The following is an 18,343-nucleotide window of genomic DNA, read 5'->3' on the forward strand; positions in this document are numbered from 1 at the left end:
GGTCAGAGCCACAGTTGTTGAACAAGTGAGAGTGGATGCCCCAGATATGGCCACATAAAGGGAATAGGTTTAGAACACTCTTCTCCACCCCCTTCCTCCCAGGAACCAACTGCCTTGGAGACTAAAGCTATTCCTCCCTCAGTCTTACTGCAATAGTACTATAGCCTTTCACTGCCATCCAGTAGCCAGGAATGAGATTGAAAGGCTGAATCTTCTGCTTTTAGAAGACTCTACCTTTTACGTTCTGCTTTACTGAACCATAGAAGAAAATTTACAGTGGCTCAGCTCCCCATAACCCCTAAATAAGTGTCTATGTACCAGGACCAAGGCTATCTTGCCCAAAGTTGGGGCCTCAAACACCAAACAGGATGAGGAGGCAAAAATATACTCTTGATATTCAGGCTCTCTGCTGAGTACTTCATTCAGCAACATCTTAGGAGCCTTGTACCCAGAACACAGCACTAAGTCCTTGTTCACTGATGGATTGACTGACTGAGGAGACAAAGGACCTGGTTTTAAATGTTACTTTGGCCAGATACCTGGGGACCTTTTTACCAGATACTATATTTACTGATCTAAATGCCTCAACTATATCTTTTAAACATTCTTGGTGTGTGTATGTGTGTATAGATAGATAGATAGATATAGATATAGATATGTGTGTGCACATATATATACAACATAAATACAAATACATATATTTGCATGTGTGTGTATTTGTATAAGCACTATTACCTAGGGAAGGAAATGACAAACCACTCTAGTATTTTTGCCAAGAAAACCCCAAAAGGAGTTACGAAGAGTCAGACATGACTGAAAAACTACTGAGCAACAATAGACTATACACATATGTACATATACACATATACATATATTTGCAAAAATGCTATACATAAATATGTACGCACACATGCATATTTTGCAAGTATATACATACAAACACACATATACTGAGAGAGAGAGAGAGAGAGAGAGAGAGAGAGAGAGAGAGAGAGAAATGATAGTACTCTCCTCTGTCATCATGAGACCCTTGAAGGTGGTGTAAGACAGATAACAATAGCATGCTGGATGGCTGCTAGCACAGTTTCACTCTTGATCTGGTCAGACAGGAAAGAGAGCTTTGAAGGGGTTAACAATCATAATTTATTCTAGTTTAGTCTTCTCACAAGAGTTGCTGATAGGAAGCACAAACTCCTACGGCATTCCCTAATCACCTTTCTCGCAGGGGCTGGTGAGAAGGGGGTGAGGAGCAACTACCCGTAGGTCTTGATGGGGCCAGTTGAGATAGGCACAACTTGTGCATCCCTTAAATCCCCTCAAATCTCAATGGGGGCCAGTTGAGGCAAACACAGATTCCACCCAAGCCTTGACGGGGGCTGGTCAAGGGACACACAGCATTCCAGATTGTGCATTCAAACCTACTCCTTGACCAGTCTCCACCTGCTTTATAGTGCAACCCTGTGTCTCACTGTGTAGTCTCAGTGGATGTTTACAATTTCATATAATGCTGAACAGGTGATACTCAGTCCTTGCAATCAACACAGGTGAAACTTGGTCCTCATAATCTACACAGGTAACACTTGGCCCTTACAATCTACACATGCAACACTTGGTAATCTACAAAGGTGATACCTTTTGGGATCCTCAAGCCAAGAAACTAAAGCATGACATTCATAATCTATATCAACAACAATATTTTTGAGCCCTGAGCCTGGGAAATAGTGATTGTTAAGGCTATGGATCCTGAGAAACTGAACTCTAAGAAATAATAACAAAAATCCACTTTATACACAATAAAAATCCACCTTACACTAAAATCCACCTTACTTACAGGTGGCAGCCCCAGTCCATTGGCACTTCTCCAACCTAAAGCCAATAAAGTATTAACTTTTCTCCTAAGCCCTGCAGTATGTATGTATGTATGTATGTATTTATGCCTGTGTGCATGTGCACATACGTGTGTATGTTTCCATTATATATGTGTATATGAATATGGATGGATAACAATATTTCAATGTAATTGTTTTCTTTTGTAATTCTATTCATTTTGCTTTATTAATTTAAAAACATTATTATAATAATGGGTCCATTGCTTTAAAAAAGCTGAGAACCCCTGGCCTAGGTTGAAGTGTCCTTCCTCTGCTCTCTTAATCCCCATTTATCTTGGCTCTGCTCCTCCAGAGTCCTTATCTTGTTCTACTCTTGACTTTCATTGTGTCCTCTGGAATCTCCACTCTGTTGTTTACAGATTTTCCTCCATATGAGGACACTTTCTTTCCTACTCCTTCCATTTTGTATTCATGAAAACCTGGCTCCTTCCAGAAGAAGGAAGGGTGGGGCCAAGATGATGGAGAAAAGGCAGGGACGCACCTGAGCTCTCCTATATTCCTCTCCAAACAATTTTTAAATAATATCTCAAAAAGAATTCTGGAGTGGCAGAACCCACAAAAGGATGAGGTGAAACAATTTTCCAGCCTAAGACAACATGAAAGATTGGTAGGAAAGGTCTGTCACACTGGGCTGAGAGTGGAGTGCAATCCAGCACAGGAAACAATTGGAGCAAACCACCAGCAGGCCTTGGGTCAACTGAATTGGCAGTAGCTGCTTTTTGAGCTCTCAACTCACAGACAGTAAAGGGGTTGGACAATTGGTCTAAAGGAGATTAAAAGGGTACCTTTTCTGGCACTGGGTGCAGGACTCTGTTGCATTTCCCATATGCAGATCCAGGTTGCAGTCCCAGAGGGAGAAGGAGCACTAGCATAACAGAACTTGCGGCTGCAGGGGAGTGGGGAACATGGTGACAGTTTCAGAGCAGAAAAGAGTCCTTGTGGTAGTAAACACACCTCTCCTTAGATCATACCACCTTGGAAGAACTGAAAACTTATGGACCCCAAGAATCAGTTCTGAAAATAGCTGTACAAAACCCTGAATTTTGGGAAAGTGCCCATTCATCTCAGAGCAGAGCCCAACTCTAACATTAAGTTAAAAGTCAAGAAATAGGCTGAAAAAATTAGTAAACAACAAAAAAAAAACCTGACCATAGAAATGGTGAAAGGGAAGATCAAAACAGAAACTCAGAAGAAGGCAACAAAATCAAAAAAAAAAAATTCAAATCCCCAAAGAAAAATGTAAATTGATCACATTTCCCTACCTCCTATCTCCACCCCCTGCAATTCCCAGAATAGTTCAAAAAGGATTTTTAAAAATCAAATAAGAGAGGTAGAGGAAAAATTGGGAAAAGAAATAAAAGCAATGAAAGAAAATCATGAAAAATAGTGTCAACAATTTGATAAAGTAGGTACCAAAAAATCCTTAAGAAATAACTCTTGAAAAACAGAACAGGCCAAATTGTAAAAGAGGTACAAAAATCTACTGAAGATAAGAACTCTTTAAAAACCAGAATTGGCCAAATAAAAAAGATACAAAAGTTTGCTGAAAAGAAGAACTCCTTAAGAAGCAGAATTTGCCACATGGAAGAAGACACACAAAAATTCACTATAGAAAAGAACCCCTTCAAAAACCCCTAGAATTGGCCAAATGAAAAGGAGGTACAAAAGCTTACCAAAGAAAACAATTCCTTAAAAATTAGAATTGAGCAAGTGGAAGCTAATGACTCCATTACACATCAAGAAACAATTAAACAAAGTCAAAAGAATGAAAAAAATGGAAGAAAATGTAAAATATCTCATTGGAAAAACAACTGACCTGGAAAATAGATAGGGGAGAGATAATTTAAGAATTTTTACACTGGGGGCAGCTAGGTGGCACAGTGAGTAGAGCACCAGCCTTGGAGTCAGGAAGACCTGAGTTCAAATCTGACCTCAGAAACTTGACACACTTACTAGCTGTGTGACCTTGGAAAAATCACTTAACCCCAATTGCTTTATCTTCCCCTCTCCAAAAAAAAAGAGAATTATTAGACTGCCTGAAAGCCATGATCAAATAATAAAAGAGCCTAGATATTATCTTTCAAGGAATTATCAAAGAAAACTTCCCTGATATCCTAGAACCAGAGGATAAAATAGAAATTGAAAGAATCCACCAATCACCTCCTGAAAGAGATTCCAAAATGGAAACTCCTTGGAACATTATGCTAATTTCTAGAACACTAAGGTCAAAGAGAAAAAATTGCAAGCATTCAGAAAGAAACAATTCAAATATGGAACCACAGTCAGAATAACATGAAATTTAGCAGCTTCTACCTTAAAGTATCAGAGAGCTTGGAATAAGATATTCTGGATGGCAAAGGAGCTGGTATTACAACCAAGAATCACCTACCCAGTAAAACTGAATATATCATCCTTCAGGGGGAAAAGTGGATATTCAACAAAATAGAGGACTTTCAAGCATTCCTGATGAAAAGACCAGACCTGAGCAGAAAATTTGGCTTTCATTTACAAGACCCAAGAGAAACATAAAAAGTTAAATAGGAAAGAGAAATTATAAAGGTTTCCATAAGGCTAAACTTTCTATATTCCTACATGGAATGTAAGAATTGTACCATTATTAGGACAAGTAGGTTAAGGTTAAACTTTCTAAATTTCTACATGGAATGTAACTCCTAAGAACTGTACCATTATTAGGATAGTTAGAAGGAGCATACCTAGACAGAAGGTATAGGTGCAAGTTGACAATGATGGAATGATTTAAAAAAATAAGTGTGGCAGAGGAGAGATATGCAGTGGGAGAAGGGGGAAGAGACAGGTAGAATGGGGTAAACTATCTAACATAAAAGAAATATGGAAGAGCTTTTAAAATGGAGGGAAATGCTCTCATTGAAATTGGCTCAATGAGGGAATAACATACACAATCAATTGGGTATATAAAGCTATCCCATACCACAGGAAAGTAAGAAAGGAAGGAGATAAGAGAGGGGGGAAGGAGTGAAGATTGTGAGAGGGGTAGTCAGAAGCAAAACACTTTTGAAGATGGACAGGGTAAAGGGAGAAAGAGAGAGTAGGATAAATGGGGAAAAATAGTATGGAGGGAAATACAAAATTGGTAATCATAATTGTGAAAAAAAAAAGTTTTTTACAGCAAATGTCTCTAACAAAGGTCTCATTTCCCAAATATATAGAGAACAATGTCAAATTTATAAGAATACAAGTCATTCTTCAAATGATGAATAGTCAAAGTATATGAACAGGCAGTTTTCACTAGAAGTAATCAAAGCTATCTATAGCTATATGAAAAATGACCCAAATCAATATTGATTAGAGAAATGCAAATTAAAATAACTGTGAGGTGTCATCTCATTCCTATCAGATTGGTTAATATGACAGAAAAGGGAAATGACAGATATTGGAGAGTATATGGAAAAATTGGGACACTGATGTACTGTTTGGAATTTCATAGCAATTTTATAACCCAATGGGCTATAAAACCTTGCATCTACCCTTTGACCTAGAAACACAACTGCTGAGTCTGTATCCAAAAATACACACACACACACACACACACACACACACACAAATGCGTGCATGTGCACGCGCGTGCGCGCGCGCGTACACACACACACACACACACACACACCCCTATATCTAGTTTTTTTTGTGGCAAAGAACTGGAAATTCAGGGGATGCCTACCAATTGGGAAGTGACCGAACCAGTTGTGGCATATTATTGTGATGGAATACTATTGTGTTATAAGGAATGACAAACAGAATGCTCTCAGAAAAACTTTCATGGAAAAACTTTCATGAACTGATGCAGAGTGAAATGACCAGAACCAGGAGAACATTGTACACAGTAACTGCACTATTGTATGATTATCAGCTGTTAATGACTCAGCTATTCTCAGCAATACGGTGATCCATGACAATGCCACCTGCCGAGAAAGAACTGATAGAGTCTGAATGTAGATAGAAGCATACTTAAAAAAATACTTTTTCTTGTTTTTTTCATCTGTTTTCTTTCACAACATGACTAATATGAAAATATGTTTTGAATGACTGTAGGGGAGGGAGTGAAGGAGAGAATTGGAAACAACATTTTAAAGAAGAATGTTACAAATTGTCTTTACCTGTAAGTGGGAAATATAAAATATTAAATAAAAGCATAAGACACTGTGTTCCATGTAGTCACTTATTAGCCTCTCACACCATTTCCCCTCCTTCATTAAGGATTTTAGCATGGAAATCATGAACCTCACTCCTTCTTCAGGGATTCAATAGATGCTTTTATGTTTCTTCAAATACCCTAACCTCCTAATTCATCAAATCCTATGACTTCCACTTCTACTCTCCCTTTGCCATAAATAGGCATGGTATTGCTTATCTCTAAAAAAGTTCCCCTTGACTATTCTCAAATTATAATATTAAACCTCTCTTTTCTTTCACAGCCAAACTCATTGCCTCCACTTCTTTAGTTTTCAACCCTTGGAACCTGGCTTTCAAATCTACAACTAGTTTGAAGTTGCCTGATACAAAGTTGCTAATGTTTACAACTATCAAATCTAATAGCCTCTTCTTGGTCCTTACCTCCTTGATCTGTTTTCAGCTTTTGACATTGTCAGCCACATTGTTTTCATATGTATTTTTCCCTTCCTTGGCTATCCCTCCTGGCAACCTATCTGACTGTTCCTTCTCAATTCTCTTTATCAGATTTATATCCTGCCTTAACTGTATCTCTAATGCTAAAGCTCTGTCCTGGGATCCTTTACCTTCTCTCCCTTCTCTCTCTCTCAACCTGTCTCTCTCTCTCTCTCTCTCTCTCTCTCTCTCTCTCTCTCTCTCTCTCTCTCTCTCTTTCTCTCTCTCTCTTTCTCTCTCTCTCTTTCTCTCTCTCTCTCTCTCTCTCTCTCTCTCTCTCTCTCTCTATCTCCTCTAAGCAAATGACAAATGACTCAACAATTTATAGATCAAGCCCTAACCTGACCTCTAATCCCACAATCACAAACTGACTGTTGGACATTACTTGCATTTCTCATAGCCATATCTAATTCAACATATCCAAAACAGAACTCATTATCTTCCCTCTTAAACCTGCCCCCTCCTCCAAACTTTCCCATTTTTATCAATGGTACCACCATTCTTCCATTCACCTAAGTTTGCAACCTTAAAGTCATGCTCTCACTCACCCCTCATTTCTTATCAAGTTCCCAGTCTTGTGGATTCTACACCCATGACTTTTTTTTTTTGCAGAGGAAAAAAATATTCTTATTGGTCAATGATGCAGTAGTTACAAAATAACAGCAAACCAGCAAGGAAATGAATAGAGACAGTACCTTCAAGAAAATAGCAAGATACAAAATAAATACACAAAAAATAGTATTTCTATATACATGCACACCTACATATATATACATATATATGTATGTATATGTAAACACATACACTTTTATCCTATTTTAAAGTCCTTCTGTGCCTATTCTTTCTAAGATTGAGTGGGATACTTTGTCAAAGCTTGTTTCCCCGTATCCATTTACAGTCATGTGATTTAGAGTGTTTTCATTAACATGATTAATTACATGAATTATTTCATTTATTAAACCCCTCACACAGTTACTACCCTGGCTCAGGACTTCATCACCTCTCACCTGGACTATCGTACTCATCTCTTAATAATCGTTCTTCATGCTTTCGTTCTTTTTTCTTTCCAATCCACTCTCCACCCAAATGCCAAAATAATCTTTAACTGCAAGTCTGACCGTGTCACTCCTCCGCTCATGGATCTTCAATGTTTTTCTTTTGCCTCTAGAATAATATGTGAATTCATCAGTTTCACATACAATGTACTGCGAATCTGCCTCCACCCTCTATTTCCAGACATTTTAAATTACTCCCATTTATGCACTATATTCCAGCCAAATCTGCTTACTTGTAGTTCTCAGTTTTGGCATTCTATCTTTCATCTTCATTCCTTTGCACAGGTTGTTCACTATGGTTATAATCAGTCTGTCCCTCTTATAATCCTTAGCTTATTTCAAAGCTCAGCTTAGGTGTCCCGATACCACTTGTTGTGTATGTATGCATGTATGCATGTGTGTGTGCATGATGCACTCTCTCACCTCAAATTGTCTTGTATTTATCTGTTTACATATTGTATTTCCTACTAGTATATAAGCTTCTTGACGGAAATGGATGTGTTTTTGTCTTTGTTTTTCTAACACCTATAGAAAATAGTACATAATAAATGTTTCCTGAATTGAATTGCTTCCATCTTTAAAATCTGGTAATGATTCTATGATTCTCCCTCTTCTCCCCCACCCCCAAGCATTGAGTAGCATAAAGCTAAGAGCTCTTCTCCAAAGGGAGCTAGCTAGAAGTGCCACAAGAGACAGCAGATACTGCCAGGATCTTTGCCTACCCATCTGTTCGGCTTCAAGGATTCCTTTCCCTCTGGCACAATGGCTCTGACACACCCTGAATAAACAGTGTGGAAATTGTGAATTACAGCCAAAGCCATGTAGGCTAACGACCTTCCCTCCCTACCCTCCATTCAGCCATCAGTACCTCTGGAACCCAACCACAAGGACAGTTGCTTCCCAATATGACAGTCCTGGTAGATGACATTTTAGTTAAATTAAGCAGAATACAAGAGAAAAATGAAACTTGGTCCCAATCTAGCAATCCCAGCCGTCTGCAAATTTTACAATGACCCTCGAAAAGCCCATTCTTTTCAGATCTTTCTCTGGCATCACAGTCCTGGATCATCTTTTATAAGGCATGCTATGTTGGAGGAAATAAATAAAAGGAAATGGTTCTCACATAATCATAGCAAAGGCAGATTTACTAGGCAGCATTATGATCTGTTTGGGGTAGAAATCCCCATATAAGAAAGCGTCCTTGATATAAACATTTATATACCCCTCTTTTTTGTATCAGAAGTGAAGATTGATCCAGGAGGAGTGGAGTCAGAGTACAATTTCCCTTTTCATTAGTCAATTGGGATAACAGAAAAAATATGCCTGCAAAGCCTCAAGGAGAAAGTAAGTTTGAAGGATTTTGTATTTAAGCTCATAGAATATCCTAGAAATCCCTATTTTGCTACATTCTGCTTCTCCCCACCCCCACCATTAGCCTCATTTCTCCTTTGGAAAGAGAAGCAATTACGGTAGTTGTGTATGTGAATTGTAGACCGAACTTCGTTATAGGCTCATAAAATTACAAGACATTATAGTGATTAATAAATAAAATTAATGAGTGTAATGAATATAGTAATGAATTGTTCTTCCTTGAAGTAGATGGTACAGCAGACTTCTCTGCTGAGGCTGTTATTTAAGGAAATGCAGCTGGTCTCACAAAAGGGAGAAAAAAGGTGATGGAAGATATGTAGAAGAATTACTGTCAAAGATGGAAGAGATTAGAGAGCAGAGAACATAGACTGTTAGAAATGAAAGGGATTAGAGGACATAGAACAAAAGACATCAGAACTGGAGTTGACCTTAGAACAAAGAATGTCAGAGATAGAAGTAGATAGAATACTGATCTTAGAGTTAATAAGGAAGAACTGAGTTTGAGTGCTGCTTTTGACATTTGCTAGTTGTGAGATCACGAGCAAATCATTTCCCATTTGGCTGACACGCTGGATTTCATGATATCCAGAATTTCATCATTCTGCATAATTGAATGAAGTCTGAAATTCATACCTCCTTGTCACCCCCTGCCCATGGGGCCCTTCCCCACCTCTGATTGGAGAGGGTGAAGATTAGACATTGGAGAGCTCCTCCCAGGTCCTCTACTATTTATGGAATAAAATGGAATTTACCTCATCATTTCCTACCTGGATGACCTCCTGGATTTCATGATCTCCAGAAACTCATCATTCTGTAGAACAAATTTAACTCCACAGCTCACATCTCCTCAGATCATTTCTTATCCTGACTGCGCGATTTTTATCATGTCCCTCCTATCCCTGTAATCTTTTCACCCTTTTTCAGTTTCTTCTCCTCATTAGATTGTGAGCTCTTTGAGGCCAGAGGTGATCATTTACCTTTCTTTGTGTCCTTAGCCCTTGGCATGGTCTCTGGCATGTAGTAGGGGCTTAATAAGTGTTTATTGACTATTGACTCCAAAATCATGTAGTCTCTCTAAATCTGTTTCTTCATCAGTAAAACAACAACAACAACAACAACAACAACAATAATAATAATAATAATAATAATAATAATAATAATAATAATAATAATAATAATAATAATAATAATATTACCTGTAGTAATAATAACACCTGCAGTAAACCTCAGAGGATTTTGGGGGGAGAGGCTCAAATGACATGAATGTAAAGTGCTTTGTATACAGTAATTGAAACATTGTAGACTTGTCAGGTATTATTATCACTATGGTTATCATTAGTTTGACCTCCTCAACAACTGAGGAAACTGTTCCAGAGAGCATGTGCCAAAGCTTTATTAGCAGTAAATCTGGGACTGCTAAAATCTTGACCCCAGTTTAGAGCTCTTTTAATTGTCACCCTGGCTTTCATACGAACAAGCTAAGCTTCACACAACTCCCTTTACACAGGGAGATATTCTTTTCCCTTCTCCTACCCACTGAGCTATCGTTTGTAACAAAGAATTTAAGAAAAATGAAAGCAGTTCAGCAAAACTAGCCAAAGCATTAACCAAATTTGACACTACATGCAGTGTTGCCCACCTATATTCTTCGTCTGTAAAGAAGGGAGGCATGTTCATTTTTTAAAAACCTCTTTGTCTAAGTTTGGTCATTAGAGCATTCTATTTCATTTTCTTGTTCTTTCCATTTATATGATCGAAATCATTGTGAATTTTTTTTCTGGTTCCATTAACTTCACTCTGCATCAGTTCATTTGTTTTCCTACATTTTTCTAAATTTCTCATATTTGTCTTTTCATAGAGCACAATAATATTCCAGCATAATCATGCAACACAATTTGTTTAGTCATATTCCCAGTGGATGGGAATTTACTTTGTTTCCATTTCTTTGTTACCCCAAAAAAGTGCCACTATGAATATTTGAGTATACATCCTTAGGATATATGCCTACTAGTGAGATCATATCAAAGAGTATGAACATTTTAATGACCTTTAAAATATATAGTTGCAAACTGTGTTCCATAAAGGTTGGCCCCATTCACAGCTCTATAAATAGTTCATAAGTATACCTATCTGTCCACAGTTCTTCTAAAATTTATTATTCCAATCTTTTGTCATTTTTTCCAATTCTCTGGGAAAACCTAATCATTCTTTTGATTTGCATTTTTATTAGTGATATGAACTAATTTGTCATATGGTTCTTAATAGTTTGTAATTCTTTATAAGGACTGTTTATTTATATACTTTGACCACTTACCTATTGTGGCATGGCTTTTGTTCTTATATATTTACGTTAGTTGCCTATATATCTCATCTGTAAGACCTTTATCAGAGATAGCAGATACAAGGATAGTTTGCCCCAATTTATTCTTTCCATTCTTTTCAGCTATATTGATTTTGTTTGTACTAAAGCATTTTGATTTCATGTAATCAAAAGTATTTATTTTATCTTTTTGATCTGAATAAGAAATAGTAACATTATTGAAGATAAAGCTTGGACCTCATTGATTCCAAGAGAAGTGACAAAAAACATAAAAAAAAAAACTACTGAACTATGTGTGTTCCCAGCAATATAAAATCTTTTTGCAAGATCTTGCAAAATCAAATGCTTCTTTTGTGTACACAAATTAAAGATCCTTGATGAGGATATTATTAAGGAACAGGAAGATATTTTAAAATGATATTTGGAAATAAATAATTACCATTTATGAACTGACTGAAAGATGTAGAAGATGTAAGATTTCATTGTCTTTATTATTTGTTGATAATTTTATGAAAGAATTTGATATAGCAGAAATACCTCTTTAGAGGCTGTTAGAGGCCTCCAGGATCAAATGCAAAATGTTGTTTAGCAGTAAAAGTCCTTCAAAACCTAGCCCCCTCCTACCTTTCCAGTCTTCTTACACCTTGCTCTCTCACATGTACTCTTCACTCCAGTGACATTGGCCTCCTGGCTGTTACACAAACAAGATACTCCACCTCTCATTTCTGGCCATTTTCTCTGGCTATCCCTCAGGTCTGAAACACTCTTCCTCCTTTGTTACAATGACTGATCTCCCTGGGATCCTTTAAGTCCCAACTAAAATCTCACCTTTTACAGGAAGCCTTCGCTAACCTCTCTCTCTCTCTCTCTCTCTCTCTCTCTCTCTCTCTCTCTCTCTCTCTCTCTCTCTCTCTCTCTTTCTCTCTCTCTCTCTCTCTCTCTCTCTCTCTCTCTTTCTCTCTCACTCTCTCTCAATATTTTATTTTTCCAATTATATATAAAAAATAATAATTACCATTAATTTAAAAATTTTGAGTTCCAAATTCTCTCCCTCCCTTCTTTCTACCCTCCATAAGAAAGCAATAAATTTGATATAGACTATTCCCATATTAGTCCAAAACATATTTCCATATTAGTCATGTTGTGAAAGAAAATATAGACCAAAAAATGCAAATGGTGAAGAAAGTAAAATAAATAGTATGCTCCAGTCTTCTTTCAGACTTCATCAGTTCTTTATCTGCAGGTGGATAGCATTTTCATCATAAGTCCTTTGGAATTGTCTTTCAACATCATGTTGCAGATAACAGCTAAGTCATTCACAGTTGACCATCATAAAATATGGCTATTACTGTGTACAGTGTTCTCCTGGTTCTAGTCATTTCACTTTGCATCATTTCATGTATGTCTTTCCAAGTTTTTCTGAGAATGCCCTGCTCACAATTTCTTATAGTTCTATTGTATATTCCATCACAATCATATACCACAACTTATTCAGCCAGCCATTCCACAATTGATGGACATACCCCTAAATTTCCAGTTCTTTTGCTACCACAAAAAAGAGCTGCTCTACATATTTTTGTACATAAAGATCCTTTTTCTTTTTTAAAAAAAATATTTTTTGGCATACAGACTTGGCAGTTTTGTTTCTGGGTCAAAGGTTATTCAAAGTTTTATAGCTCTTTGAGTATAGTTCCAAATTGCTCTCCAGAATGGTTGGATCAGTTTACAACTCCAAAAATAATGCATTAGTGTCCAAATTTTTTCCACATCCCCTCCATTATTTGTCATTTTTCTTTTCTGTGATGTTAGACAATCTGAGAGTTGTGAGGTGGTATCTCAGAGTTGTTTAATTTACATTTCTCTAATCAATAGTGATTTAGAGAATTTTCTTCATATGACTATATAGGTTTTTTTTTTGGTCTGAAAACCACCTGTTCATATTCTTTAACCATTTATCAATTGGGGAATGACTTGTATTCTCATAGATGCCACTCAGTTCTCTATATATTTGAGAAATGAGGCCGTTATCAAAGATAGTTGCTCTAAAAATTTTCCTTAGTTTTCTATTTTCCTTCTCATTTTAACTACGTTGGATTTGTTTGTGCAGAGACTTTTTAATTTATTGTAATCAAAATTGTCCATTGTATTTCCTGTACTGCTATCTGTCTTTAGTTTTGTCTAAATTCTTCCCTTATCCTTAGATCTGACAGGTAAAATATCCCATGTTCCCCTGATTTGCTTCTGTTATCTTTTTATGTCTACATCATGTATCCATTTTGACCTTATCTTGGTATACAGTGTGTGATATACTATATCGATAATTAGTTTCTGTCAAACTGCTTTCCAGCTTTCCTCAGGAGTTTTCTTTTCAAATAATGAATTCTTGTCCCAGATATTTGGATCTTTTTGTTTATCAAGCATTAGATAGTGTCATCATTTACTATGGCATATTGTGTACTTTATCTATTCCACTGGTCCACCACCCTATTTCTTAGCTAGTATGAGATTTGTTTGATGATTACCACTTTTTAATACAATTTAGATCTTTCACTGGTAGGCCATCTTCCTTTACATTTGTTTTCATTAATTCCCTTGGTATTTTTGAACTTTTATTATTCCAGATGAATTCTGTTATTTTTTTTTGGTAGTTTGGTTTGTATGGCACTAAATGAGTAAATTAATTTAGCTAGAGTCATCATTTTTGTTATGTTGGTTCAGCCTACACATGAACAATTAAAATTTTTCCAATTGTTTAGCTCTGACTTTATTCGTTTATTTATTTATTTGTTTTTTGTAATTATGTTCATATGTTTATCATTTTGGTTTTTTTCTTGGCAAGTAGACTCCCAAGTATTTTATATTGTCTGTAACTAGTTTACTTTATTTAAATTTAGTATTTTCTCCCAATTAAACATAGAAACAATTTTTAACATTTGTTTTAAAAATTTTGAGTTCCAAATTCTCTCCCTTCCTCCCTCCCCCTGCCCCACTGAGAAGGCAAGCAATTTGAAATGGGGTATGCATGTGTAGGCATTCTGCAATTATTTTAAACGGAATTTCTCTTTCTCTCTCTTCTTGCTGTACTTTGTTGGTAATATATAGAAATGCTGATGATTTAGGTGGGTTTGTTTTATAACCTGCAAATTTGCTGAAGTTGTTAATTATTTCAATTAGTTTTTACTTGATTCTCTATGATTCTCTAAGTATACCATCATGTTGTCTGCAAAGAGTGATGATTTTGTTTCCTCATTGCCTATTCTAATTCCTTTAATTTCTTTTTCTTCTCTAATTGACATAGTTAGCATTTCTGTGTAATATTAATAATAGTGGTGACAATGAGCATTCTTGCTTCACCTTGACCTTATGTGGATGGCTTCTAACTTATCCTCAGTACAGATAATGCTTGCTGATGATTTTAGATTGATACTACTTATCATTTAAGGAAAGCTCCATTTTTTCTCATATTTTCAAGTGTTTTTTGATAGGAATGAGTGTTGTATTTTAGCAAAAGCTTTTTCTGCATCTATTGAGAAAATCATATATTTTTTCTTGCTTTTGTTATTAATATGGTCAATTGTGCTAATAGTTTTCCTAATACTGAACCAACCCTACTTTCCTCATATAAATCCCACCTGTTAATAGTCATGATGTATTGCTGTAACCTCCTCACTAGTGTTTTATTTAAACATTTTACTTTAATATCCATTAATGAAATTAGTCTATAATTCTCTTTTTCTGTTTTTGTTCTTTTTGGTTTAGGTATCAGTACCATTTTTTGTCATAAAAGGAATTTGATAGTACTTCTTCGCCTAGTTTTCTAAATAGTTTATATAATACTGAAATTAACTGTTATTTAATGTTTGGGAGAATTCACTTGTGAATCCACCTGGCTCTTGGGATTTTTTCTTAGGAAACTCATTGATAGTTTGTCCAATTTCTTTTTTTAAGATAGGGTTATTTAAGTATTTCCTCTTCTGTTAATCTGGGCAATTTATATTTTTATAAATGATCTTCCTTTTCACTAGATTGTCAGATTTCTTGGTATATAATTGAGCAAAATAGCTCCTAATAATTGCTTTAATTTCCTCTTTGTTGGTGGCAAATTCACTCTTTTCATTTTTGAGAGTTGTAATTTGATTTTCTCCTTTCTTTTAAAAAATATTCATTTATTTATTTGGTTGGGTTTTCGCTCCCATGAAAGCAGATCCTAGTAAAGGTAAAAGGCTGGAGTAGAATATATTATGCTTTAGCTGAAGTAAAAAAAAGAAAAAAAAAACAAGGGTAGCAATCCTAATCTGAGACAAAGCAAAAGCAAAGATAGATCTAATTAAAAGGAGTAAGGAAGGAAACTATATCCTGCTAAAAGCACCATAGACAATGAAGCAATGTCATTACTTAACATCTATGCACCAAGTGGTACAGAATCCAAATTCTTAGAGGAGAAGTTAAGGGAATTACAGGAAGAAATAGACAGCAAAACTATACTAGAGGGGGACCTCAACATTTCCCTCTCTGAATTTGGTAAATCTAACCTCAAAATAAACAAGAAAGAAGTTAAAGAGGTGAATAGAATTTTAGAAAATGTAGATATGTGAGGAGGGTGGGCTGCAGCTCTTGCAGGATATCTGGGACCACACCCAAGCAGAGCGCTGAGTGCAGCAGATGGCTTAGTCCATCCTGGTAGACTTTCACATGCATTTTATGAGCTACAGGAAGTCCCCTGGGTATAAAATGCCTCTTCAGACGTAAGGAGGTGAAGGAGGTGTCCTGAGGAGCTCTCACCCTCTGCCTTCTCACCCTCCTGCCTTCAGTTGAATGTCTAAAGGATGCTGCTTTTGAGTTTGCAAGTTGTCCAAACCATTGACCTTGATCGTGGGTAGTCCGGGTTTACAAAGGGGTGGCTCAGGCACAGCCCAGAATCACTGTCCAGTAATTCTGGGGCAGGGAATGTGGGTCTGATTCTGTGGCTGTTTGGGGGAAAAGAAAGCCACAGGCTTTCTGCTGACAAGCACCTGAGCTGGAGCCAAAAGTATATTTGAAAACGTTATTGTTTACTCTTTGCTAGGCCACATGGAAAGTGCCTGTTAAGAGGCTGTGTGTCCAAGCTGTGCGGAGACTGAGGATTGTTTCCAGCATGGCTTTGTTTGCTTGGTTGTCAGAAGGTGGGGGAGGTCCCAGTGGGCACCAAGTAGCTGGGCAGGGATGCTGAGGGACCCCACATTCTACCTTCAAGACCTGGCTTCCAGGTCAATCCAGGACTGGTCCTGGAGTGAAGGACTCTGGGGAAGGCACCAGGTAAATGTGTCACTTTAGAAATAGAACTTTTGTTTGGCTTTCATTTTTTAATAAAAATTAAAAAAAAAGAAAATGTAGATATGATAGACCTCTGGAGAAAACTGAATGGGGATGGAAAGGAATATACTTTTTTCTCAGTGGTACATGGCACATACACAAAAATTGACCATGTACTAAGGCATAAAAACCTCACAGTCCAGTGGAGAAAGGCAGAAATAGTCAAGGTATCCTTTTCAGATCATGATGCAATAAAAATTATTTGTAATAAAAGGCCATGAAAAGATAGACTAAAAACTAATTGGAAACCAAATAAACTAATCCTAAAGAATGAGTGGGTCAAACAACAAATCATAGAAACAATCAATAACTACATTCAAGAGAATGACATTAATGAGACAACATACCAAAACTTATGGGTTGCAGCAAAAGCAGTTCTTAGAGGAAGATTTATGTCTCCAAATGCTTACATGAATAAAATAAGGAAGGAGAGCAATGAATTGGGCATGTAACTTAAAAAGCTAGAAAAAGAGCAAATTGAAAATCCCCAATTAAATACCAAATTAGAAATACTGAAAACCAAAGGAGATATTAATAAAATTGAAATCCAGAAAATTATTGAACTAATAAATAAAACCAAGAGCTGGTTTTATGAAAAAAAAGAAAAAAATTTGATAAACCTTTGGTCAATTTGATTTTAAAAAAAGAAAGAAGAAAACCAAATTACCAGCATCAAAAATGAAAGGGGTGAATTCACCTCCAATGAAGAAGAAATTAAAACATTAATTAGGAATTATTTTGCCCAATTGTATGCCCATAAATTTTATAATCTTAGGCAAATATATGAATATTTATAAAAATAAAAATTGCCCACATTAACAAGTAAAACACTTAAATAACTCTATCTCAGAAAAATAAATTGAACAAGCCATCAATGAACTCTCTAGGAAAAATCTCCAGGGCCAGATGGATTTAAAAGTGAAGTCTATCAAACATTTAAAGAACAATTAATTCTAATCCTTTATAGACTATTTGGGAAAACAGATGAAGAAGGAGTCCTACCAAATCCTTTTTATGACACAAATATGGTACTAATTCCTAAGGAAGAAGCAGAACTGAGAAAGAAAATTATAGACCAATTTACCTAAGGAATATAGATGCAAAAAATTTAAATAAAATATTAGCAAAAAGATTACAGCAACTTATCATGAGAATAATACACTATGATCAGGTAGGATTTACTCCAGGAATGCAAGGTTGGTTCAATATTAGGAAAACTATCAGCATAATTCGTCATATAAACAACAAAACTAGCAGAAACCGTGTGATTATCTCAGTAGATGCAGAAAAAGCCTTTGATAAAATACAACACTCATGCTTATTAAAAAAAACACTAGAAAGCACAGAAATAAATGGAGTCTTCTTGAAAATAATAAGAAGCATGTACCTAAAGCCATCAGTAAGCATTATATGTAATGAGGATAAGCTAGATTCATTTCCAGTAAGATCAGGGGTGAAACAAGGATGTCCATTGTCACCCTATTATTCAATTTGGTACTAGAAATGTTAGCTTTAGCAGTAAGAAAAGAAAAAGAAATTGAAGGAATTAGAATAGGCAAAGAAGAAACTAAGTCATCACTCTTTGAAGATGATATGATGAGACTTACATAGATACTCTGTTTCTCTGAGGGTGGATAATGTCTTCCTTGATAAGTCCAAGTCTTTCCATATTTTTTGAGTCCACTAACTCATCATTTGCCACACCACAGCAATAC

The sequence above is a fragment of the Trichosurus vulpecula genome, chromosome 3 (assembly GCF_011100635.1).
Source record: "Trichosurus vulpecula isolate mTriVul1 chromosome 3, mTriVul1.pri, whole genome shotgun sequence".
Classification (NCBI taxonomy): domain Eukaryota; kingdom Metazoa; phylum Chordata; class Mammalia; order Diprotodontia; family Phalangeridae; genus Trichosurus; species Trichosurus vulpecula.